The 26,491-nt window shown below is 36.3% G+C and overlaps 1 protein-coding gene and 1 pseudogene across 4 annotated transcripts in view; one reads left to right on the forward strand and one right to left on the reverse strand.

Moving 5' to 3' along the window:
* FTO (FTO, alpha-ketoglutarate dependent dioxygenase) overlaps positions 1-26,491 on the reverse strand; it is a 169,569-nt gene that overhangs the window by 33,274 nt on the left and 109,804 nt on the right. The window lies entirely within an intron of this gene.
* On the forward strand, positions 5,950-6,070 carry LOC113949024 (annotated as a pseudogene).

The following is a 26,491-nucleotide window of genomic DNA, read 5'->3' on the forward strand; positions in this document are numbered from 1 at the left end:
AGATTGTGAAATTTATATCTGCTGCCATGAAGCAGCTCTTCTGTAGGTTTTGTGTGCACATCTACACTTTGCTAGAGACTGTTCTTTGTATCCCATTACACTTCTATGCACTTGTTAGCTTGCAAATGACCAATGACGACTCCGCAAGCTGACAAGCAGAGCTTTGTAGGGACATGCAAAGGCATGTCTTTCTTTCTAACAAATTATTTTTATATTAAATAAACAAGAATATTCATAAAATCATAGAATGGTTTGGGTTGGAAGGGACTTCAAAGATCACCTGTGAAGGGCAGGGGCACCTTCCACTTAAAAGCCCCAAACCAACCTCTCCTTGAACACTTCCAGGGATGGAGCATCCACAACTTCTCTGGGCAACATGTTCCAGCGCCTCTCCACTCTCACAGGGAAGAATTTCTTCCTAATACCTAATTTAAACCTACTCTCCTTCAGCTTAAGATGACTATCCCTTACCCTATCCCTCTGTGCCATTGCCAAAAGTCCCTCTCCAGCTCTCTTGGAGCCCCTGTAGGTACTGCAAGGTGCTCTAGGGTCTCCCCAAAGCCTTCTCTTCTACAGGCTGAACATCCCCACCTCTCAGCCTGTCTTCATAGGAGAGGTGTTCCAGCCCAGTTTAGAAATACACTGTTTCGTAAAAAAAAAAAAAAAAAAAAGTAAAGACTGACACTAACACACAGGACTCTTCTGCACAACAAAGCAACAGAGGTAGCAGCTCTTCAGTTCAAATTCACATTATTTTCACTTTTCCTGAGACCTTAATTTTATTCAGTTGCTTCCTTGAAAACTAGTTATAAAACACCTAAATTTATGGTTCTGTTTTCCCCTAATCCAGCAGACCTTAACAAATCCCCTTAAAACATTTTAGTAGGAAATTTAAGCATTAGTTTTCACAACCCACACAGTTTATTTTGCATATGCATATGTATATGTTAGCTAAAGCTAGGATTTGCTTTAAAAGAATATCTACAAACATCCAAATGTCAACCAGGAATTGCTTTTGTCTATCAGATTTCTTTGCTGACACTGGAAGCAGCAGCAGTCTAACAAATTGACCTGAGGTGGCCACTCCCTGCTAAGCCACACCTCTTGTCCTCTTGCTATTTATCTTGGAATTTTGGTCTTGAACTACAGCAAAGTCTAAGGAATAACACAGCTGACCATGTGTTTCGTCTAACAGCAGCTTGAACGCAGGACAAGGTAAGTAAAAGCACAAGCTATTTAACATCCCCCTTACACAAAACCATATGTAATTTCCAAGAGAAACTTGAGGGTTGTTAAAATGATAGGAGACACATTTGAAACAACTTCAGTTCCCAACCAGGTCAACAAAAGTTCAGATTGCTCAGCATTTAATTAAAGGTACTCAGTATGAGTCAAGGACCCATGTGACATTCTCATTTTCCTTCATTCTATTTTATTAATAGTCTACTCCTTGCTAGCTTTTATGCATCCAGACATGACAACCAGAGATTTAATATTTACAGAAAATGACTTAATACATAATAAACACTTTATTCTGTACAAAAATTTGACCTTAAAACCAAAAACTGAAACCAAAATGTGGGCTTTGAGGCACTTTACCAATTTGGGGGAATGTGCAAAGGCAGGAAGCAGATCTGAGTACTCCCTGTCGCTGTTGTACATCAGAAGGAAATAGGACTACTGAAAAGTCCTATTTATTATTTATAGATCAAATAACATCACCAACATTAGGTGCAAGAAGTTTTTGAAGCAAGGGTTTTGTCTCCTCCAACATCCCTTATGCTCCCTAGAACAAAGAGGAGTGAGGCCTGATGACAGCAGGTTGCTGAGTGCAGAGACTCCTGGCTCCCAAATTCCTGATGTTGCACATCCTCTCCTTTTCTGCACTGAGGCTGAGTACATACAGGCTGAAGTACATTTTTACATGTTTTGGTATACATCTAGGCCAACTGGGAAAAAAAAAAAGAAAGGATACATTTATCTTGCAAAAGCAAAGCTTTTTCTTTGCTCATTTTAAAGAAATTATCTTCATTAAAAAAACCCATGAATTAACTTGCCAGGCAGATGTTATTCTGGTGTTCTGTTCTGTGAGGTCTGGATAGAATAAATCAGCTTTAAAAAAACACTTCCTTTTCACATAATACTGAGGCCTTGTATTACTATTTCTAGGAAACTGGTTATCTTCTGAATGAAAAAAGAATTCTGTGTGATTTTTTCCATTAAAAAAAAAAGCAACAGTAGTTACTTTATCATGAAAGGTTCAGTGTATGCAGTCATACACATTAGAACACTGACACTTCTAAAGGAGAAATCAGCCTCTGACCCTATTTTGAAGTGCCAATATCACTTTAGTGCTTGCATTTTAAAATATTTATTTCCCTCATAGATATTTTATGTGTAGATCTCAGTCCCTCAGCAGCAAATATTTTTATTTTCACATTAGCAGAAGCCCAAGATGCCCTAACACAAAACGCTTTCCTTCCTGGAAATCAGACTGTCTTCTTCTGTATTAAAATTAAATACATAAAATCATGTCTGTGTTTGGTAATGACAGGTGTAGAATCAAAAATATGGAAAAGCAAATTCTTCAGCAAAATGGTATATTCCTCTCTCTGGGAAGGAAATATACTTTGTTTTGAATTGTATTTATGCTTTGAGATCATTTATATCACTTTCTGACTTAGCTCTATTTCCTCGATGAATATATAGCTCTGCAACTTCTTTTTCTGGACGGGGCCACGTAGAAGACTCTGATTACCAGAAAGTCAAGAAATTGACCTACTGAAGAATTATTTTTCATTCTTTTTCAGTTTCCAAGTTATCACACTTTCAAGCAACTTCTTTCTGATCACCACAGGTTGGGTCACCTTGTGTTCACAGAAGTCACTTCCACTAAATGGTGTAATACTTGCCTTGAGCATTTTTAGAGGCTTTACTATTTCCACTCTCCTTTATTGCCCTTAATCTTGCTGGGCCCAAAGTCCTTAAAATCTGTTTGTGTGTGAGAATTTAAGATTCATTTGCTATTCCTTTGATATTCTCTTCCATGTCTTCCAGCAGGTCCTTCTCCCACAGCCCACTCTTGGTCCACTCACTCTTTAAATGAGCAGTTCCTTCATATGGAATGTATTAACTTTTGCTTTCCAACATAATAAATGCTTTGCTGTCTATTGATTTGACCCCACTGTCAAATTCTCATCATGTCCCTGACATCTCTGAATTTCTTATCAACATAAAAACTTCAAATGACTTTGATCCATCTTCTACAATCCCTCGAGTCCCTGTTTTTGCACGTTGGGTTAGGGAATTCAGAAAATTACTTCAAGACACATAGTAACATATAGCAATATAATATGTGTTACATGTAATTTTCACTAGTAATTTATCTGGGAGCATACACACGCAATTCTAAGCTGATCAGGCTGCTACCAAAGAAATGAAGAAATTTGTCTCCCTTCTTTATGAAATTTAATATAGTTGTCCTCTTGTTTGTAAGACACAGGATGTTCACCATCTCTCTTTCCTGTCCTTACTCTATACTGCGTTTTATCTTGACATCATGCAAGTCAATATTACCTTATTAGTTTAATAAAGCAAAACATGTGACTTTCCTGAACTGATAGAAACTTATCCTATATACTTATATTCTATGTAGATACAAAGTGGCTACACCCAAGATGATATGCTTCCAGAGAAATGCCAGACCCAGGTCAAGGAATGTGTAAGAATACAATCTTTCTGAATTTTCCTCTATTGTATGAGATAAAGTACCAAACTAACTTTACCTATTTTCATTTGGACTTCTGAAATCTGTGGGGATGGAAAAGTACACCCAGGAATTGTTTCTTTGACTGATTTGCATGTTACATCAAACAAGTAGATACTTTCTTTTCCCCGTGTGTGGCATAATAAAGAAGACAATTAATTCCCAAACTTGTAAAATTTCATAAATTTCACTTGAGTCTTTATATATAAATTTTTTGAAACAAACCTCCACCTAAAAGGCTAAAAGAAATGTTGCTTTATTAAGCAGCATACGGAAATAAGCCTAGCACTTTCAAAGACATAATATGGAGAGAGTAGCAGGGATAAAATGAAAAGAATATAAGTATAGAGAGATTCTTCTGGGACCCTTAAAGTTTTATGAGAATAGCCCTACCAAAAGATCTCTGAATCTGTAAATGTAAATTAATTGAAGAAATTGAATCTTTACCTGCATAAATTTGTTAAATGTAACAATTAAAATCTATTTAAATGTTAATGATCTAAAATTTAAAATGTGCCCCCTATTAACAGCAATGAAACCCTCTACAATTTAATCAATATTAATGAAAGAAAAATGTTAAGGTAACAAAACCCGATGCATTAGAAGCTATTGGGGAACAGGATTTTTTTTTTAAATTAAGTTTTCAATAATCAGACAGATTACAGTACTGTATAAAAGATAATATATTGTACAAAAAAAAATCTGCAAAGGGTGATTTTAAGAAGAGATAATAATTCTTTATATGCTCTGGAAGGTCATTTATCATGAGGTACCTCACATACACTAACCAACAACTTGACACTAGAAGTTGAACAAGTAACTCTTAAGTAGTTGAAGAACAAAGTTTGAAATAAGCCATTCACAACTGCCTAAAATACATGTCTCCTCTGTGCATATTGTCAGTAGAAAACTCACCTCATCCCAAACTGCTGAGTAATCTATGGAAACAAAGCAAATATCAGGTGTTATACTGTATCCTATAGTTGTGTCCTATTTTTGAATTCTCATGTTTTTACACAGTTGTTAACAGTATCTTCTAAAACTCATATCCTACCTGTCAGACAGAGCTCTCTATTGAATGACATAATTTCTGTTATTTCTCATCATCCACAATTAAACTGCCATACACATTTTTTTTCATACTTTTTTTTTTGCAGTGGCTTTTAAACATAGAGTAAAAAGAGCCTATCTATGCACAACTGTTGTACTTCCCTCCAAAAGTTTTCATATCTCAGGAGGGAAATATCCTCAAAATTTTTTGTAGCAGGTAAATCCATATATACATTAAGACTCAACTGTGAAGTTCTCTTCAACCCAAGACTTTCTATGAACCATTTTACTTATTACTGGTTCCCCTTTCAAAACTTGACTCCCCTCCCCAGCAGTAGAAAGGGAGAAAGTAGGTACAGATGAGACCAAATTCAGGCAAAGAAAAATGGAAGACCATTTTGTATCCTGGAAGCCAGGATGTAAACTGCAAACACACTGTAGGAGATTCAAAATCGATCTCAAACCTGGGTGCCTAAAAGAGTTTCTAAGATTAAATAAGACATTAATGAATTGAAGAACAGGTAGTGGAGATAGATCTACAAGTAACCCTAAAGTAGTTCAGCATACAGATGTTTGCCCTTTGTCCTATGAATCCCATCAAGGCTTTTATAAAGGCTTAAACATCACCTGGGTAGTGACTGGGTACCTAACCACTGAAGCCCCAACTCCCTGGATCCATAACTGTGCTGTACCACCAGAGGGCACAAAGACATGGAAATGCAGATCCCTCCCTGGAATTACATGGATTCGCATCCCTAGAACTACGTATTGAGGTTCTTGGTCTTAACCTAGAGAATGAATAATCAGAAGTAAAATGAAACTCCAGTTAGGAAGAACAACTAACTAATTTACAGGAATATGGTGATGTTTGTATATGATTAGGTGCCAAAGCATGAAGAACTAAACAGTTTTGGTTCCCTGCCTCAAAGCATAGACACTACAATTAAGAAAGACAAAGAAGAGTGATATGGAAAGGACTCTGTATGAAAAATAATTTAATAAAGACTGCCAAACCTAGAAAAGTGATCGCAAAAGAGATGCAACAGAATTTGATAAAATCATGAATGAACAAAAAAAACCCCATTCCAACCCAAAGCATCAACTTTACATTGGGAATTGTTGGGTGCAGGAGTGCCTAAAGCCACACCACCCTGAGAGCATCCAATCCCATCTGATCTTGGAAGATAAGCAAGGTCAGACCCAGGTAGTACTTGGAAGGGAGACCTCCTGGGAATACCGGGTGCTACGTAGGCTTTTGAGCCCACAGAGCTCAAGGAGTGCCTGGATGGTGCTCTCAGGCTCATGGTGTGACTCTCAGGGATGGTCCTGTGGCAGGGCCAGGAGTTGGACTCAATGACACTTGTGAGCCCCTTCCAACTCTGAATATTCTGTGAATTAACTTTTTACTCTTTTCTAAAAAAGAAATAAACAAGCAAAAGCAGATTGAGCTTTTGGTTTGGTGGGATTTTGGGGGTTTGTGGAATTTCTGGTTTTGGTGGTCTGTTTTGGTTTTTATGGGTGGAAGGAGTAGTGCAACTGCTCAGAACAGAAAAGTAACACAGTTAAAAGTCCACATAAATTAAAAATGATTGCATAAATTCACCAAGAACAAGGATCTACGCAGGACCATTAAAGTTATCACCTTTGCATCAGGAATTGTTAGCCACAAATTGCTAGGGCTGGATCAATATCCATAGAGAATCACTAGATACTGTCCTTATTATCTTTTTTTTCCCCCTCTTTTGCTGTGTGCCATTGTCCATCGCTGTGTGGCACTGAAAGGTTTTTGGTTTGACCTGGCATGGTGCTGCCTACCATGGGGGATAGAGAGCAGCACAACAGATTATTATAGGAAACATCCCTTCTTATTGATAGACACATTCTTCACATTGTTGTCTTAAAACCACAAATGGAGAGAGTATTAAAACAACAAACAAGGACACTACTTAACAATCATTAATCTTGACTTGCATAAGTATGATATTCAGAATATAGGTACTTGGTATTCAGGCTGTGCATGCACTGTGATACTGTGAACGGAGGGACCACTGGGAGCAACTATGGACACTAATGAGCTACAGTTGAAGTGTAAGGATGCAGAATTGTTCCTGGGTAAATGTGTGTTGGGGAAGGAAGTTCATACAATGAAGTAGGTTGCTTTCCTGAAGGGGGAGGTGGAGCCTGTAATTTGCAATTTTTACGGAGGAAACGTTATCTAAATAAGTGCTTGGCTCATATAATCCTCTCAATCTCAACCCATTGCCTTCCCTCCTCTCTACCACAATCAGAGTTCATATGTATCTTATCTAAAAGAATAATTTATCTACAACTCAATTGTATTCAGAGTTGCTGAGGTGTTCCTTAAATCATATGTGCACATTCTTAGATTAATAAACTCTTCAATTTACTTGCCAGTACTTAGCAAAACTCTGAAACAACAACAACAACAAAAAAAAGGACATGCTAGAAAAAAGGAGCTTAAAGAACCTAAAAGTGTTCATAAGTTTTGCAGCTGTTTATAAGGAAAATTTTTTAATTCAGAATAAAGGACAAATGCTGTCCTTTTAATTATCAACATTTATCTCTGGGACAAGAACATCAGGTATATAAAATAGAAGATTCTTTTAATATAGAGGACAGATGGCAACTTTACTCCTGGGACTTTCTTAGACTGCCCCAGAAAAAAAAAAAACAAAAAACAACAACCCAAAACAAAACCAACACCAAAACCCTCATAATTTTAAAAGGCTTTGAGAATTCCCAAAGGAATGATAGTCTGGATACAGGAAAGCTGAACTGTCTCGTTTGTAAAGCAAACGATAAAACATTTCAGGACAACTCCTAAGGTTAGCAATTTAAAAAACTCACTTATATAATGTTTCCCTGCCATCTAATCATAAAAATTGAGAACTGATTCACACACTTTCAAATTTTACTTGGTTATTTATATATAAATCTGTTGAAACAAACCTTTTTAGAAACAAAATTATGTCAGCACAATTTAAGGTGATGGTAGGTGGGAATGCTTAGGAAAGGTGTTATTTGCTTGTTTTGCAACATAAACTAACAAAACCAAAGCAGACCTCACAACCCTTTAAACAAGCACTTCTGCTTGTCTAAAATCATACATGCATCCATATATGCATGTGACATTTCATAGGCATGTTTCATACTTCACTTACAGGGTGTTAATATCGTAAGCTGTGAATCCACATTTTCTCCTTGAGTGTTAATACTATTTATGTCCTGCTGGGTAAACAGCCAGAGCCAAAGCAGTGTTCTGAACTGTCCCTGACAATAGTTAGCTTTCCTACCCTTGGTTTTCAGTACAGTAAAAAAACATTTACTTTTGTAAATTTTAAATTTCTCATTAAAAAAAGAAAGAAAAAGAAGAGTCCGAATGAAAAAAGAATTTCATATTAGCTTAAGAAAACTAGAAGAGGTCCTTCTTGCAACAGCACTGATTGAATATTCTGCAATTGCAGCATAATGTGATTATTACTTAGGGTTTACACTTCCCCACAAAAGATTGGAATCTCGTAGACTAAACCAGGCTCATCTCCATTTCTGGTGCTTTGGGCCACAAATGATAATTTCTTCCTCTCCTGCTTTTCTTTACATTGGCTTAAAAACCACAAAACAGTAAGTTTCATATTTTTTTTCCTCAAGCCTTTAAATGTAATGAATGAAATAATGCAAATATTTTTCCTCCTTGATTTTAGACCAAAGTTGCAAAACAGTAGTATTTTATATTGCAAGAAGTGTCCTTTAAATAATTAAACCATTTGGTTCCTTCCTTAAGTTAAAAAAATATATAGAACAAGCACAGCCATCAATACAGGATTTGCCCCTCTCTGAATTAATCCAATTATTCAAATGTCAGTTATAACTGTCAGAGAGCAGTTCCTTGGGCTGGACCAAACTGTTAAAAATTAAAACTGTTTTACCTCGTTTAGTCTCTCTGCCTTTTTAATGTAAAATCCATGGTCTTGACAAAAAGTTGTGGGATTTGACACCCAATGCAACACAACCCTATTTCTGTCATACATGCATAATTCACTTTGGAAATTTGCACTTGCTTTAAAATATTACTAAAATATACATGTAACATATGCTAATTTAGCCGCACTGGCTTGCAAGCTCCAGCCACTAGGTTATATGTAAACTTTGCCAAGTGCATACACTGTACATAAAGGGATTATAAATGAAAGAAAAGATCACTGTCCCTAGCTCTCAGTTTCCAGCCTTGGCCAAACTGACAGCCCCAAATCCCAGCAACATCTAACATGCCCTTCCTGTGGAGAAGACAGCCTGTTCTCAGAGTCTTAATTACATCCCAGCTGACTGCCCAGCGTTGCCAAAATCAGGCAACAAACGATGCACCTTCACTTGCAATATGGTCTGCTAAACAGACTCCCAGTCACACAGAAAGAAACTTTCACAACAAGGAGAAATAAAGGGACAAGCTAGAGAGTGAGGGAGAGGGCAAGCAGCAATCAAGACAAGGCAAAAGCCTCCTCCCAGACTCCTGAGGGACCAGCGAGCAGCAGCATGTAACAAACAAGGCTATCCCTCGCTCAAAACAAACTCGCAGCCCAAGGTGCCTCATGCCAAGGACTGCTGTTCTCCAAGATGGGCCACTGTAACTAAGACTCGCTAGATTAATGATTGTTAAGGAAGGCTAACCAACCCCTCACTGCTCAGGCCATTATAATTACAGAAGAACAGCATGCCGCATTCTGCAATCGCAAATGGTATCATATGTTTTCCTGGCCGGCTTGCACGAGGAGCTTTATTTATACAGATGAAATACGAGAGCTACAGATTTAAGGCAGAAGAATTTTAAAATTAACAGAATTACGTGTACTCGTGGATACCCACCGAACAAAGTTACACCGAGATCTGGTTTAGCTTGCAGAGATACAAAGATCAAAGTCTCCGTGAGGGAAAACGCCCACTCGTCCTACCAGAGTCTCATGGTTATAACAGAAAATATTTACAACATAGAAAAAGTTTCATTCTCTTAATGAAGTGACTTTGACCTTGCAGAAGTGCTAATAAAGCACATACTTTTACTAGGACCCCATGACTTTTTCATCATTTGTGAAAAGAAACTTCACTCTTACTAAGTGTGCTAAGGAAATGTTGATATTATTTTCTACTAATTCAATGAATATTAATATCAAAATTATGTCCATTTTCTTCCAAAAGATGGACTTGAGACTATTTTTCACAAAATTTAGAACATGCAAATATACAATTACATTTTAGAAATATGATAGTTGCACTGACATTCAGTAAATTCTAATTAATGTATAGCTTACAATAATAAAAATGTATTTTAGGTTACTCCAAGTACCAAGGTATCTATTCCATTGATAAAGGTAGGTAGGTCTGCCTAATAGTTACACGCCATTTTTAAATTTGCATCCTTCTCAAATATATGTTTGATGAACTAGTACAATAGGACATATATATAAAAAAGATATCTACTCTATCAGTTTAATACTCCTTCAATCTAATCTCCATGTCTAAACTTGTACCTGGTTGACCATCTTTTTCTGACATTGTGAAAGTGTGTTTTCAAACCCATGAACCTGATTCTGGCAGCCTCTCTAAAGAAAGATGGAGTGAAAGAAAGTCAGGAGGTCATCTTATACTGAGGTACGTGACCACTCACAGGACTGGAAAAAATTTTGGCTTTTCAGCAGAATAAATATCTACAAAAATTTTCACTTGACAGTTTGAACCCTTTCTCCCAAGACATACACAAGGAAGAGCATCCTTAGGAGGCCACACAAGGGACTATACACTGTAGCCTTTACAGTAATATAGGAAATCCCTTGTGTTCCTGACACTTGCATTGAGCAGAGCTTTCTTTTACAGATCTTGTGGCAAATAGTCTAGGAAATAACTTTGCTTTGATTGGTTGGTTTGGTTTTAAATACAGACCCCTTGAAACTGAGAGAAAAACCTGCTCAATACGTATTTTTACTTATGAAATACATTCACACTACCTTAAAAACACTGAACTTAATACAAGAGATGTTTCAAATATTAAAGTGAAGACCAACAGGTTAAAAAAACTCTGACTCCAAAATAGTGAATACACCACAAACTATCCTCCCAAAAGTATAACTGACACATAAGGCATTAAAGGATGATATTGCTAGCTCATATTTACATCCTTAGTATATACCAGTGGACTTTTTTTTTTTTTTCTGAGACATGTTGCCAAATACTTTTAACTCCACACCCACTGCTCATTACACAACAGAGTAAAGAATTGAACACACACAATCTTCTTAAATCTGAATACCAAAATATCAGGGTTGTTTTTTTTCCACACTTCTATGGCATAGAGCATTAGTTGTGACCGGAGCTTTTAGCAGAAAGAAGTTAATGAAAGCATCTCTAGGGTGGATGACAGTGTTTAGGTGCTTTAAAGAAACATCCTTTCAACCCTGTGTGAAAAAAATATGCTGAAATATAGGTCCTGGGAACAATGAGATCTAGTATTTACACCCTGATTAGTGTACTATGCAGAAAAGTCAGAAAGGTTTAAAATGTACCTCTCTCAGACCTGGGAATAAGAAGCACAACCTAGCAATGAAGATGGTGATGAACTTGTAAAAGTCCACTAGGAATCAAAACCATTATAAATCATCACCTGTTATGTATAAGCTTTTAAAATGAACCATATAACTAGGTATCTGGGAGTTCCTAAAGAACAGGTTAGAGAAGAAGATGATTCTTATTATTCTGGCTTGCTGTTCACTTTTAGATGTTAAGCACTAAATATTGCATAGAAACTTCACAACACGGGAAGTACAGGACTAAAAGTATGCAACAGAAGGTGGTGCAGAACCTTGAGCTATCACATATATGGCTTCTTGAACCCAGGTCAGCAGCTCTGCATGTAACCTATATGAAATAAATACCCTTCTGGATCTCAGTCTGCCAAATTGTTCAGAAATAAGAGAGAAGGTTGAAGTGACTGCTGTTTATACCTACTTCTGCAGACAGAAAGTACTGGACACTAATGTTATTTTTTTCCTGTCCAGTAGAAAAGATTACAGTAAGGAAGGAGTAGAGACTGAAAAATTGCTGAATCAAAGCATTCCACAGAAAAGAGAACTTTTAAATTGTGAGGCTGACTAACAGTTGAAATCAGTTCTAGAAAAGACTCCCATTTCCCATTGTCTTCAGACCAATGGACATCATTCTGAAAGATGCATTTAAACCTAAAGACAGATCACTGGTCTCAATACAGGGAAAGCCAAGTGCAATGTAATGCCTTACAATATACAGAAGGTCAAACTAGATGATCTAAATATCCCTTCTGGCCTTAAAATCTAAACACAGAACATACAGAGGAGATGAAAAATAAACTACAAATCTTTCTTTAAAATGTTTGTTCCTTCAAATAGAACTGAATTCTACCCTGTAATTTGAGCCCCTCTAATTTTACCAATAGCATGCAGTATTTTTATGTGCTATTTGAAAATGTATTAAATTTTCAATCAAAGTACTTGTTTAAATTAAGAGTAGGTAAAATCACAAAATTTTATCTTCATTACTAAAAGGCAGAGACTTAAAAATGGCATTTCTTTCAGATGAAGGAAACACATCCTCTTACTACAGGATTCTATTAGCACAATCCTTGAATCCGGCTCTGAACATCCACTGAAATGTGCTTTTGAAGAATGCACAAGATGAATGTCATATTCACTCAGCATCCATAAATCAACTTGAATAATTTAATACCTGTTGAAATTTTCCTCCAATTTATTACATGAAATAATAACATGAGAAGTAATTACAATAAAGAAAAAGTTCAGGTGCAACAGCATTAGTTCAACATCCAGGATCAAGTGTCAGTAGAGATTAACAAATTTCATTCATTTTATCTCCAGCACTGGAGACACTCTGCTCCTAGCTTTAATAGTCAGGAATGTCTGTTAGTTAAATGACTTTGTAAAGGCAGTCAAGTGAGGGCAGACAGCGACAGTTTAATTAGGGAGCTTGCTATAACTCTATCTGGGAGCTGTAGGCACTGGACTAGAACAAGTGTAAAACGGCACTCAATACTGACTAGCAACCTCTGCTCCCCCCCAGCCAACAAAAGCCCTCCAACACAAAAAAAACCCAAGAAGATACTTTTCATGGCAGGTTCTCTCATTTATTCTGGCGTCAGGTTGGCTACAGGTGAACAGGAGCAACGTAACCGCTGCAGCAGAAGAAAGGTGAGGTTAAGAGAGCAATCATTTATCTTGTATTGATTTCTGGACACTATGTCCTAGATACATTCCAAGATAGAATGACAGCTTTCTGTTTTGTGTCGGTAAGAGAAGAAAATGACTAGCACCAGCACTCATTGTTTTCCTATCATATTTCCTTTTAGAAACATGCCACACTTAGATTTTTATTCAGACAAGGAAATCCAAACAAGTTTATCACAGAAAAGGAGGGTTAGGGGATGGTTAATCAGCCATTTGTCTTTGCTGCTGGATAGTTGGGAGTCACAGGGTCAAAACCAAGCACAATTGGACCATTTGGTTTTATCTCAGGTAACCCTACATCTCTGGTAATTGAACCCATTTCACTCGGTCAGAGTTCCTGTCACTCATATTCAATGTCTGTCATTACTGAGAAATGCTTCATGACATATTACACTGACAGAACCACCACTGCAAGACTAGAAAGAATCCCCAGGCACCAGAAGTAGAAGACAATGGAAGCTTCTTTCAGACCAGTGATGTTTAACATTTTATGTGCTGACATTGTGACTGTAACCACACTATAACGAAAGCCTAGCAAATGGAGGATCAAAAAAAATCCATAGTTTATCTGCTTCAGGGACTAGCAGGCAACATCATAAATAAAGCAAACTGGCGGCTCCAAGGTTACTTGCACATAACATTAAAATCCTTTGGAAAAGTCGTATGTAGAAACACATACATTTAGTACTGGACCTCAGTATGATACTGATTTTATTTCTGATAGGCTTTACAATTATTACACCTCCCTTAACTATGGGCATCCAAATCCTTTTCTTTCTGCTACAGTTTCTTTACTTATAAGCTGCAAACAGTAACAGAAGCATGACTTGCACACCTTCTGATTTGCTGAAAACAGTCTAGCTTCTTAAACCTCTGAAACGCTCCTGTACAGAGAAATTCTAAAGGTAAAAATGCCAAAGTCACCTTCCCATTTTTCAGCTCTATAATCCTTAAAAGTGATCCCCTAATTTTTTTTCTCCATAGAGGCATTACTTCACTTTGCTAGGTCACCACTGCTGCACTTCACAGACACACCACTCACCTCTGCCACACTTGACTTTATCAGATACACCCAAGTCAGCTTCCTTGGACCATACAAACTTTTTACAGGATCTTTATCAGTCCAGAGGCTTAAAATTCTACAACTGTATTCACTGTAATCAATGTCTTATGAGCCCACTCATTCGAAGAAACAGTGGATGGAAAGCTGAGAGACTTGGACTGGGAGACAGGGGGAAAAAAAGCAACAAGAGACATTGAAAATTTCATTGTCATCTTGAGGGGTTTAACTGAATTTTACCTTCTTTTCATAAGAACATGGAAGGACACGTATCTAACAAGTAATTTAACTGAATCTTTTCAAGTACCTGGTGTGAAAACTTCACCACATTTAAAATTTCATTTATAAGAATGACCTTTAAACTAAAAGAGTTAAAAGAGTTTCCAAGACCCTTTGCTAAGTACCCAGTCCAAATGTTAAGACTGTATTAGCTACAATCTACTATTTGTAGCAGTTTCTTGTACTGCTATAGTGATGTCCTGACCAACCAGCAGAGAGAAATAATTTCTTTCCATCCTGAATGAAAAATAAACAGGATTAAATTCTACTCCCAGATTTGGTAGAAGTCCAGGATTTTAGCTGAGATTATTATATTAAACACTGATCGCTTCAAGGTTGAGGCAAAAACCAAAGGAACATCAATAGTGTGAACAGTTAGTTTCCATCCTAAGATTATTATGAATTTCACACAGAATAATGGGAAAATATCCTTAAACTAGATATTTCATATTTTATTAAATCAATTTTGATTAATTTATTGGATTAAACCAAAATTTTCCACTGCTTTCATGCAATATGTGAGTGAATATTTTAAATAAAGAGTTGCTAGGATTTCTGACATTAATAAGGAACTAGCATTATTCACTATCAGCTACAGAAAGAACGGAAAAGATAAAGTCATCTTAAACTATGAAATTGCTTCATGAAGATCTGAGAATATACTGCCTGGAGTTCATAAAAGTTCTAATATCAAGTGCATTACTTTTAAAGCAACCATTATTTTCACTTTTAGAATAAACTGTATTTCATTGTGAAGTACATTCACACACAAAAAATCTTAAATAGATTTAGAAACTACAATTTGCAGCAGTAAAAGCAGTTAAGATGTCCAATAAGAAATATATGACAAACAGCAGCACAATAATTCAGCCATTAATAAATCTGGCACAGTAACCATTATCTTGTCATAAAGCAAGATAATACATCACCAATCCCTCCGTGCTGGACTTTATACTGTATTTATATGCTAAAAGCCTTCCCAGAAGCAGATGCTTCAATTCAAAGCTCCAAAACCCCACTGATATGTAGCAGAGCAATTCAACTATTTCTGAACACTTCTATAGGTAAAGCAGTGAGCAGGTTTTTGGAGTACTGTGGCCAAAGAATCAAAATGAGTGATATTCAGGTCTATAGCTTAGCAGGGGAAAAAAAAGTGTTGAAACGATTTTTCTAATGCTGAAATACCATTTCACCAAATGTTCCTGTCAAGGCATGGTTTAATTACCTTGGCACCCATGCCACTTATAATCACCTGTCATTAGCAACAACGCTTGCATCTGTTTACACGTCTGTCAGAAATGCCAGCCCAGCTCAAGTCTAAGGATAACACAACTTTTGCTAGGGCTTGACCCCAGATGTGGAAAACTCACCATAAGTTTAAGCTCACCATAAGTCCAGAGCAAAACATTTCACAAGATCCAACTGTTAAGAACTCAGTACTAAAATGGCTTTGCCATAATGCTTTCCCAGCATGGATTTTGCAAACATGAGGCTTCTCTCTTTTTATTGTCATATATATTGCATGGCAATTCCATCTAGGAATTTCAAAGTACTATATAAGGTAGAATAAACAAGTCTGACCTATAATACTAAAAACAACTTCCTGGAGGTACAGAGAATTAAACTATTGCTCCTAACCTCAAGTTATTTATAATTCAGGACGACAGGGCAAGACAAGACAAATCTGAATGATATTCTGGCAAACTCTCCTTACTAGAAGGACTCATTATGTATCAATTCAGTATACATACCACAACATGAACTATGCATGCACACACATGTTGAGTGGTAGGGCAGTAACATACTAAAAATGAGGGGAAGAGCCTATTTTGATAGTTTTTATAATTTTATGACTAAGACTCCTGCAGGAAAAGAAATATATTTTCCATTTTTGTACTATGCAACTGGAAAACACACTATAACCTATTCTAGCTAGTTAGGAAATATCTCTAAAACAAGTAAAGAAGTAAATCACTAAAGAAATTTTATGTCTCAGTCCTGCAAATACTCTCTGCTGCAGCACTTGTTCTTTAAAACCCCAGGTTAGCCGTGCATTCAGAAGTGTTTTGAAGGATCAAAACTCTAATAGGTGTCAGCACTCCAAGACAGTGCCCCACACAGAACGGATGCACACCTGCCCTTTCCTTCCTATAGGCACGTGTGGCATCACTGGTATTGTTGCATTCTCACTCATGCTTGAAGGACTGGAGATAGATTTTTGTAGACATTCTTTCTAGCAAGCCAGAGGATCTTACATCAAGTTCTTCAGCTGGTAAATTGAGAAAGTTTACTGTACTAGTATTTTCACATCTTTATAATGCTGAAAATAAAAGTTTGTAGATTCTACAGAAACATGCAGCCACGGTGAGTACTACAATTTAAATGCACTTTCTATCCTTGTAAGACACATGAAACAAAGCCAAAAACTCTTTGGCTTTACATTCTAGTGAAATCCAAACTGTTCTGAATGATTATAAATGGTTACTGTTTGTCTTGGCTCCTACCTATATCAGATTCAGACCGAAGAATCTTAGTGAAGAAATTATAAGGGATAAAGTGGATATTTCTAAATTGCAAGACTGCAATTCCAGTGGCTCAGTGTATCAGTTTTCTGTTTCATCTAAGTCTGCTGTAGAGAAAATTGTGGGATCTGACAACAAAGGATTGAAAACATTTACTTTCATGAGCCAAAAGTTTCTTGCGTTGATTATACTGAAGATTAATCTCCTCCCCCCCCAATAAAATAGATGAAGATCAGTTACATTTTGTTAATGACTCAAAGGGGCATAGGTTACCAACAGAATAGTTACAACAGAATTTTAAAGTGCACCCAATTAGAAAGATATATAATTGAGTTAATTTAGATTTATTGAGTTTTAATCCTACAGTCAGATCTGTGTTTTTCATGTAACTTTTAGGTTTGTACCATTAACAGTCAAGGGGAAGCAAGCACTGCCATTGTGTCCTCTGTTGCACAGGAAGACACAACACTTAGGACTGACAGCCTATCACCACTTAAATGCAGACCATTATTGCCAGCTTTTGTTTCACTTGGAGTAAATCACCAGAATTGTGTTAACAAGTAGAAAGATATAACCTATTGTGCAGAGGATGCACATCGGAATGAAAATTCCTACCTCAAGGTTTGTACCAAACTCATAATGAATAAACAACACCATAACCACAACTTCAACTGAAACATAAAGCTCACAGTAATATTAACACTGATTTACAAAGCTTCCTACGGTCACTACAGTTTTCCCAAGTTGTGAGAATAAAAAAAATTGTGTGTTTGACAACCAGAAACCAGTCAGAAGTGTTTCAGAGACCAGGCTAATCAGTGCTGAGAACGATGCTTCATGGCAAACCATGCAAGTCAAGGCACCCAGCAAGGCAAATATGATCGCTACCCTTGACTCAACAACAACTGATTTCCTACAAAATATAAATATTAATAGAGCACTTATCATTACACAAACTGAGAATCACAGTGCTTAATGCACACAGAACAAGACAGACAAGGATAATTTTCCTGCCTAAACTGGACTATAAATCCTGTAGAACATGGACCATACACTGTTCTTTCAAATGCTCCCTCAGTCAGCACACGGTCAAAAGGTTAAAACACATCATTATTTATTATAGACTACTTTTTATATTATACCTTCTCATAACACATGATGAATATGACTAGAAGAGATTAATTAATACAATATAACCCTTAAAATCCCCAAATGAAAAAGGATTAGGACCAAGGATGCATGGATGGCAGGACAAGGAAGAAGCAGAGAATGGAAAACTTCAGAGGGGAAAAAAAATTACTTTATCTCGAGGCCTTTGTTGAAAGCATTGAAATCTATGAGAAAAACATGAAGAATTTAAGCTCAGTTTGTTTTTTTTTTTTGGACTGAATGTTAAATAATTTCTTGAGTAACATTTTAAATATTACTGCTATGGCGACTAATTAGACAGAGAGGTTTACTGACAACTAATCACCAAAGACCATAAAAGTTGTACCACTGATAGAATGCCTCTTTCTGAATGTGGCTTAGTTCCACAAACATGAACTTAGAGTTTCATCCTTTTGCTTCATTATTCAACAGCAATTAAAGTTGGGATGTTATGTAAGAATAACCCAATATTCCAAGCCATAATTTAAGATGATACACAGCTACCTGAACCTTATGGGTACTTCCTCCCGTGAAACTTATTCAACCACACACAAATAAAAATCTCTAACCTGTATTACTTGTAAAAGCTCATTAAGATTAAGCTTTTCACTCTCCTATAATTAAAACAATTATTACAAATAACTGTTCCCTAAAAGTAAGCTTGTGGATACAGAATTCAATTGTGAACCATCTGGTTATCATTTTCCACCTTCCAGCATCAGAGGTGACAGCAGTTATACACTCTAAAACGAAGTCTTAAATGATTTCACCAATCTAAACAGCATTCAAGTAAATGAACCCCAGAAGTTTCTGCTTTCCAAGATATTTCTGCACTGGAAAAGACAGATGACTCCTGAAAGGCAAGTTAGCATATCTGCAACAAACATTAGCCCAGTATAGCACAGGACATAAAACTTGCCATTTGCACCATTAGGTTTGCCACAACAAATGAGATGCTGTATGTGATGTATAGCACAGGAAAGCAACCCCAGCTGTTTGCTTCTGTAGAGGGGGACGGAGGTGCTCTGCACCTGAGTCTGCAAATATTTATTAAGCCCTTAACAGTGAGGTTGTGATGTTCAGAACAGCTACTGCTGAAAACCATTATCTATGGATAATTAACTATGTCAGGACACTGAGGTCCTAACATGAGGTCCTCATAATTCCCCACTAAGGGAAAGACAGTACAACATTATTATAATATATTAGTAATATTTAACAATAGGATCATACTATTTGTGTTTTAATAATGAAGGCTGAGTACCATAGCAAGGTTTAAATTAATATTAGTTTATGACAGTGCAGTTTAAGCCAGGCTTAACAAATTCTTAATTTTTGTTACTACTAAGCAATGTGATACACCAATAAACAATGACAACATCTAAATAGAAAATTATTTAACTTATAAATAAAGCATTAGTGTCCTTGCAGGTTTAATTATTATTAATGCATTTTTTCTATCATTTGCCAGAAGCAGCCTCAACTTATTGGCAGGAAAAATGAAATGGAAAAAAAATTCTTATTTTTTACTTGACCAAAATAATTCACTTGAACTTTGGAAGCCCTTATATTTTTTCCAACCATTTTTTGGAAACGGCTAGAAAAAAAAAATTCATCACACAATAAAAAGGCTTTTTGACACATGAAGACAAAAGCTTCAGGCCGTTTATTAAGACTACTTCCTACTGTGTTGGGCTTTGTTTTATCTCATAATTAAAATCACACCTGAGCTGGGCCATCTGTGAGAGTGTATTAAGTTTCTTACAAAACATGAAAATCCTTTCATTTTTTCCATACAAACGCCAATAAATCTTGTAGGGTTATTTTTTTGTGTGTGACAAAGAAAAATAATATGCTTAAAAAAAAGGTCAGGCTTTGAGCAAAAAAATGAGTAGGCAAACAAAATTATTTTTCTGTATTCATTTTCAACTGCCCCTTGTAATAACTGATACATTTTTAAAAGTTGTTCGCTTAAGAAATTAAACTTTTTTAAAAATATTTTACAGCATGTTGTTTTCTTACAGTTCCTTCTGTAGGATAAAAAATAAAAATTAGTAAAAATTCAAGGATTAGAATTTTTCATATCAGTTAGCAACTCAGAGTCTGTAGAAAGTCAGTCAGCACTTTTCAAGATCTGCATCTATGTTAGCATGGTAATGCATATGCTAATAGGTTCTAGTGAGAAAAAAGAAAAGTTACATATTTCATAAACATAGGTACTTCATAAATTTCAAGGGGGTTTTGGTTTTCTTTCGAGGGACTTTTTTGTTTGTTTTGGTCACTTTGTTGGTTTGCTTTAAAATACTCTGGTGAAATACCAAGAGGATTTCCTTTTACAGAAGGACATTGTAGACAGAGAAATCCCTGTAGTCCAAATCCATCAATAGAATATGCCTTCAACAAAGTACTTCTGTGTGCACAGTTAAACTGAATTACTAATGACAAAGAGGACCCAAATTCATGCTAAAAGTCAGACATACACTTACAGTAGCTTGCCTTGAACACATGAAAACTCAAACACATAAGTGATTCTATTTACATTTTCCTTCCAAGAGACTATACGTGTTCTTGAAATGATCTTGTTTCATACTTCTGTTGAGCCAGGAACCAAATATATATCATCATCATGTTTCTTAATCATGTAACTTTGATTACACAATTAAATTTACATGGTATTATGGTAGTCAAGCAATCCTACTCCAAGTTTTACACTTCTCAGCCAAGGCAAATTATAGAGCAGCTGTCTTACACAGAGAAAAAACAGAGCAGAAGGCCCTAAAACGATAGTGAAGAACAGTGATTCTCCATCTCAGAGTAAAAAAAAAGAGCAGGGTATGGGAATATTGTGAAATAAAAGACTATAAAAATTGTTTCACACCAGAATTTCCTATATTAGTGCAAAATAAAGGAGATAAGCAGTACTGTGACTTGTTTTCATGGGCAAACTGAATGAGTAAATGGTCAACTGTGTTCAGCACTCCATTGATTTCACAAAATTTAAACTGCACAGAGGCCCTCCACCCCCACGCTACTGGAACTTAAAATTCATTGTTAGCATGCAGAAAACTCAACCCCCATTTTTTTTCTACTGCAACACTATTAAAAATCACAGTTTCTTTATACATTTTGAAGCATCAAGCTTCAACACTAATCTGCACAACCTATCACTGATTTAAATCCCTTTTATATTCAAAATTATTCTTATCCTTAGAAATTCATTAGGTTGATAGTGCACTAAACTGGTAAACATTTGAGTTTGTATTCTTTTAAACTACTTCTTTTACAAGAAAAAAAAGTTTAAATTCTGTATGTCATAAATAAGACTCAAGTCAGAAACAAATCCTTTTTTTCCAAATGTTTTTTTGAATCTATGGACTAATACTGAGGCTATTTTGAAAATTCAGTTTTTCTTGGGTTGATAATAGAACATATTGAGTCATGTTAAGCAAGAAACAGCAACATTTTTTAAATGTGTTTGCCTGTGAAACTGAATAGTCTGGATCCAACTCTTAAGCTGTTTTCTTTCCAATTATTTCACAGCTACTTCAATCCATTTTCCTAAAAAACAAGTTCACAGTTCTACACAGTTCTCTTTCCAAATTCAGTTTTTACCTATCAAAGTTGGACAAGAGTCAAGAAATAAAGGTACTTTGTTCTGGAAAAAAAAATTTCCTATTCAATTGCATAAAAAATATTTTTTATGTTTAAAAGAGAATGACTTTGGTAATGACCATTTTATGTGTCAAATTAAAACCATAAAGACTTTTCAAATAGGATGCATCTTTCTGCAACAGTGTCACAATAAAAGTCCAAGATACCATCACAAGAAAACATAGAGGATATTTACCAGGGCCTGTGCTCTGATTCTCTTCTCAATCACACTCAAATCAAGAGTAACTCTCTTAAACTCAGTAATATTGCAATGGTGCAAAATCAAGCTGAGAAGAGATGATGATAACGATAAACCAGATATTTTCACATGATTTTAAGCAAAATAAATGTTATTTTTTTGGATACTCAGCAGTCGACTTATCCCTTAAGAAATCATTATGGGACATCAAAATTCTCAGACCTTTCTCCTGTCCCCAGTCTTATCTACCTACACAAATTCCTGAGAACTATCCTACAGCAGTTGCAGATTCTTCCCAGTCGTGATGCAGAATCATAACTGGAAAGTACCCCACAATTGCTTTGGCAGTACTGACGAATAATCTTTGTGTAGAGGTCGACATCCTACAGTGTAGGAGATAATGACATACATGACCAGGTGAAGCAACCCCACATTCAACAGGATATACCAGCAACACTTAAAATTTTCCCTCTTCCGTGGGAGACAAGGTAAGGATGAAGCCAAGAAGGAACTGTCTTAGAAGCAATGCCTCTGGGTCTGCTCTTGAGGCAATTCTGTTTTTACACCTCACTTTGCCCAAGGCTGTAACTAATGCACAGCTTCCCTCTAAAAAAACTAAACAAACAGAAATACAGGATTCTGGTCAGTTGAAACTTAGTTGTTTCTTCTGGGAATAAACCAAACTGTGTGCTGTTGACTCTGCGGAAAGAATGGACCTCTAAAAGATATCACAAGGCACATTTACTGTAAATTCTTAGGGAAAAGCAATAAAGAACATACATTAAAAGCATACTAATTTTCAGTCTCTCAAGAGCCTTGTTTTCCCCTTTTTCAAACATATAAGAGGTCTAATTTACAATGTCAGCACTATTTTGAGCACTTTTTCTTTGCTGTATAATGAATGATCAAAAATAATTAAAACTGAATGAAGACTGTCAAAACAAACAACCAACATATATTTAGATGGATTATCCTTACTGTTTCTCATTACTGTGTTTGTTCATTTTCTCAACTGAATTCATAACATTTACTCACTCACAATGGGCCTGCACACTCACATCTGCACAGCGGTTGCCTACGGAAAAGTATCAGCTTTCAGTATTCCTTCTCATATGCCCTCCCAGCTGTAAATGAGGTTAGGAAACAACACTGTAAATACAGAATGCCTCCTGAAAGGTAAAAGAGTGGAAGAATAAAAAGCCTCTCAGGAAATTCAATTTGCACCTTGGTTTTATTCTTAAAGGAACGCCCAAAGCTTAAGAGCATTTAAAACTATTGAAATACAAAATATTGAAGGAAGAAATATAGCAGAACAAGGAATTGTATTCTATGGTAGTCTTGTATTATTATTATAAAGAGCAGAATAAGGCATTATAGTAATAATAAAAGTGTACTACAAAAATTTAAATAGTACTGAACACTGATCTCATTGTTCTGAGTTGTGGGCTGCTGTATTTTAATTATTCCTCCCCCCTTTTTTTTAAGAAATGAGCGTTTGAAGTTCTTTCAGCAAAAAAACAGGATACTCACAGAGATGTCATAAATAATGCCCATATAAACCCATGCTAATTTATTTAATGTGAAACTCCAACACAAATTACTTAGCAGTGAAATTGCACCTCCTCTTATTGTGTATTCCAAATAAAGGCGAACAGATGTGCTCTTCCAGACCAAGCTATTGCTACAATTAAACCAACAGTCATTTTACAAACCAGCGAGCTATTTCATGTGCCTCTACAGCGCTAATCATCTTTTCTCCACTACTCCAGCCCAACAGAACAGCGAGTTATTTATAGAGTTATCTATCTTGCACTTTGCAGATGATGCCTAACATTATGACAACAGTGAAAAGGTCTCCGTACCTGCCTACCTAAAACAAGTTTCTGTAAAGTAATGAATAGAGACAGCTTGGGGACTATCCACCTGCACCGCCTGCCTTTTACTGCCTGCAAAGTGAAACCACAAGGGACTGGCAGAAGGTACTTGTCTGACAGGGCCAGGACAGCCTTTCTCCTCCGTGACAGCCTGGGCCTCGCCTCTTAAACCTGACCCACCATAATTCCTTCACAATGCAGCAGCGAGGCAGCTGACAGTAGCAGCTGCACCTCCTAAGCGAGATGGATGGAATTTTCATAACTAGTTCCCCAAGTTACATTTTACCTTCAAGATAATTTATGAGCTGCTGTGGAGCCTTGAAGAGACAATATGCTTGCCATAAAATTAACTGTAACAGTCTTGTAGGTTATAATTAACACTGGGAGGGTAGCACCAACTGGATGAAACACATGGCATAATTGATGGTGAAACTGGAAATTAAGGAAGCTAACAATATCATTACTGTGCACATCACTTTAGTGAAACCTATGCTTTCCAGGGGTTAATTACAATCCCCTTCCAACGTACACACTCTGACGGGGAGTGGATGAGTGTCACTGCTAGGAGGAGGCAGGTTTGCTGGCAAGGCCACCTTGCACCTGGACTGATGTATATATTGTTTTTTTTGCCTGGAAGAGATATACATGTCAAAGCAGCAGCACCAGCACCTGAACATCTGGCAGCAGGCACACTGTAGCTTAGAGATAGATGATTGCTCAAGCCTCATAGAATATTTCATTTTCGCTGCAGCCAGCAGACTTAATGGCAAAGAAGAAAAAATCCTCTGTGAGATTTCAGTTAATGGCACACATTATTAATTTAAATGACTTGAGTAAAGAAAAACATTTTAACTTTTTATTGCTGTAACTTAGCAGCAAATTAAGATTTTTTTTTTCATCAGTGTATTATCATCCTGGTTTATTACATTAGTCTTCAGAAACATGCAGAGCAATCTTTTTAGCATCTTGCCTGTCAAGGGAATACTGAACTGAAGATGCAATGCTAGTGAGCTAGTTAATCAGAAATAATATTATAAACTGCTGCCATCTTTGGGAAGGAGAACATGCAATTCATCTGCCTGTATCTAAGACTCTACTCTCTAGCCAAGGCTTAAGGAATCATTAGTGAAATGTACTTTTTTTGAATCTCTCAAATTATTTTAATGGAACTTTTTTTTTGTCCCTGGACAACATATGTGAAAACGTACAGATAAATGATGCAACAGTGTCACCTACAGGCAAGCAAAACAGTTAAAACCTTCTCCAACATTGCACCCTCTTACCTCTCAAATCCTTCTTCTCCCCTCCTTTCCCCTCCTCCAACCTGCCTATCAATTGTTAATAATACACATGTGGATTTGGGGATTATCTGTATTTCCAAATATAAAAAGAAGTGCAAATACCTAAAATGCTTTCAGAAGAGCCTAATATAGAATGGTTAGATCTTTTATGCAGTAAACTACATCTTACAATAAACATGCTGTGCAGCCAGCAAGTCATCTATGCTGGAGTGGATACATTGAGTACCTTACACCTCCTGTGCACTTGCTCAAATCCACCTTAATTAGGTGGTCAAAAATAATTCTGATAAGAATATTTTTCAAATCTCAGAAAGACCAAATGTTGACGTAGTAACATATGTGAGAAAGTAAAAATGAGAAAAAAAACTGTCAAAAATTTTAACAGTATTGTCTAAACTTGCACAAGAAAAAGCCCTGCAGTGTAATTTCGAGCTAAATCTAACTCCAGCATATTCTTGGGCATAACTGATGGATCCATTCAGCTTACTCTTGCAGAAAAAGTGGAATACCTTCTTATTAGTAGCTCTTAGAATTCTCAGAACTCTCATTTTCCAGCAGAATACTCTTTTCTCCCAGTATTAGTGCCTTCACTTCAACACTCAATAAATAGACTTTTCTTGGCTTCCCCCGCAAACCCGGTATTTTGAAGGCCTGTTTCTCAATCTTTTCAAGATACTTTTTGTTTCAATTATTTCTCTCAATTTCTAATCATATCACTGATGTCCACCACTATTAGTTTAACACCTTTCCACCTGTAAGTCCTATCTGCTCCACCACACTCTGGGTTAGATAAGCTCTAAAATACAGCAATGTGGAAATATGAGTACTCTCATATTTCTGGGGGTTGCATACTTCTAGAAGAGTTCTCAGGTGGTTGAGTTACTGAATAGTAGGATTTTCTTGTTGCTATTACATATGCTTTAAGCACTGTTGCCATTTGGGGCTACTGTCATTTACCAAAATAAGACAAAGAATATGAAAACAATGTATGTTTTATAACAGGTTCTCAAGTTCTATGTTTTTACAGAGCCTCTTAAGCTTAAGAAATGCCAACTTCCTTTTTCAGTTATTTTAAACATCACCATAGTTGATCATTTAATAATTCCACATCAATGATATATTAATTATTGAAAATTCAGACAAAATAAATGGAACAAATAAAAATAGCTAACTTAAACTGTTCAAATGCCCCAAAGATCTCATTAGCAGTGAAAATAAGCAAGTTCTATTCTCCAGTTTATACTAGTTTCTCTGATTACTTGATACACCTCCAACCCATTCTTTGACCTCCCTGTGGACTGCACTTCCCTCTCGTCAATCCTGTTAAGATTGTCCAGTAATTTACCCTGCCTCTCTCC

The sequence above is a fragment of the Corapipo altera genome, unplaced genomic scaffold (assembly GCF_003945725.1).
Source record: "Corapipo altera isolate COAL_440 unplaced genomic scaffold, ASM394572v1 62, whole genome shotgun sequence".
In the NCBI taxonomy this organism is placed as follows: domain Eukaryota; kingdom Metazoa; phylum Chordata; class Aves; order Passeriformes; family Pipridae; genus Corapipo; species Corapipo altera.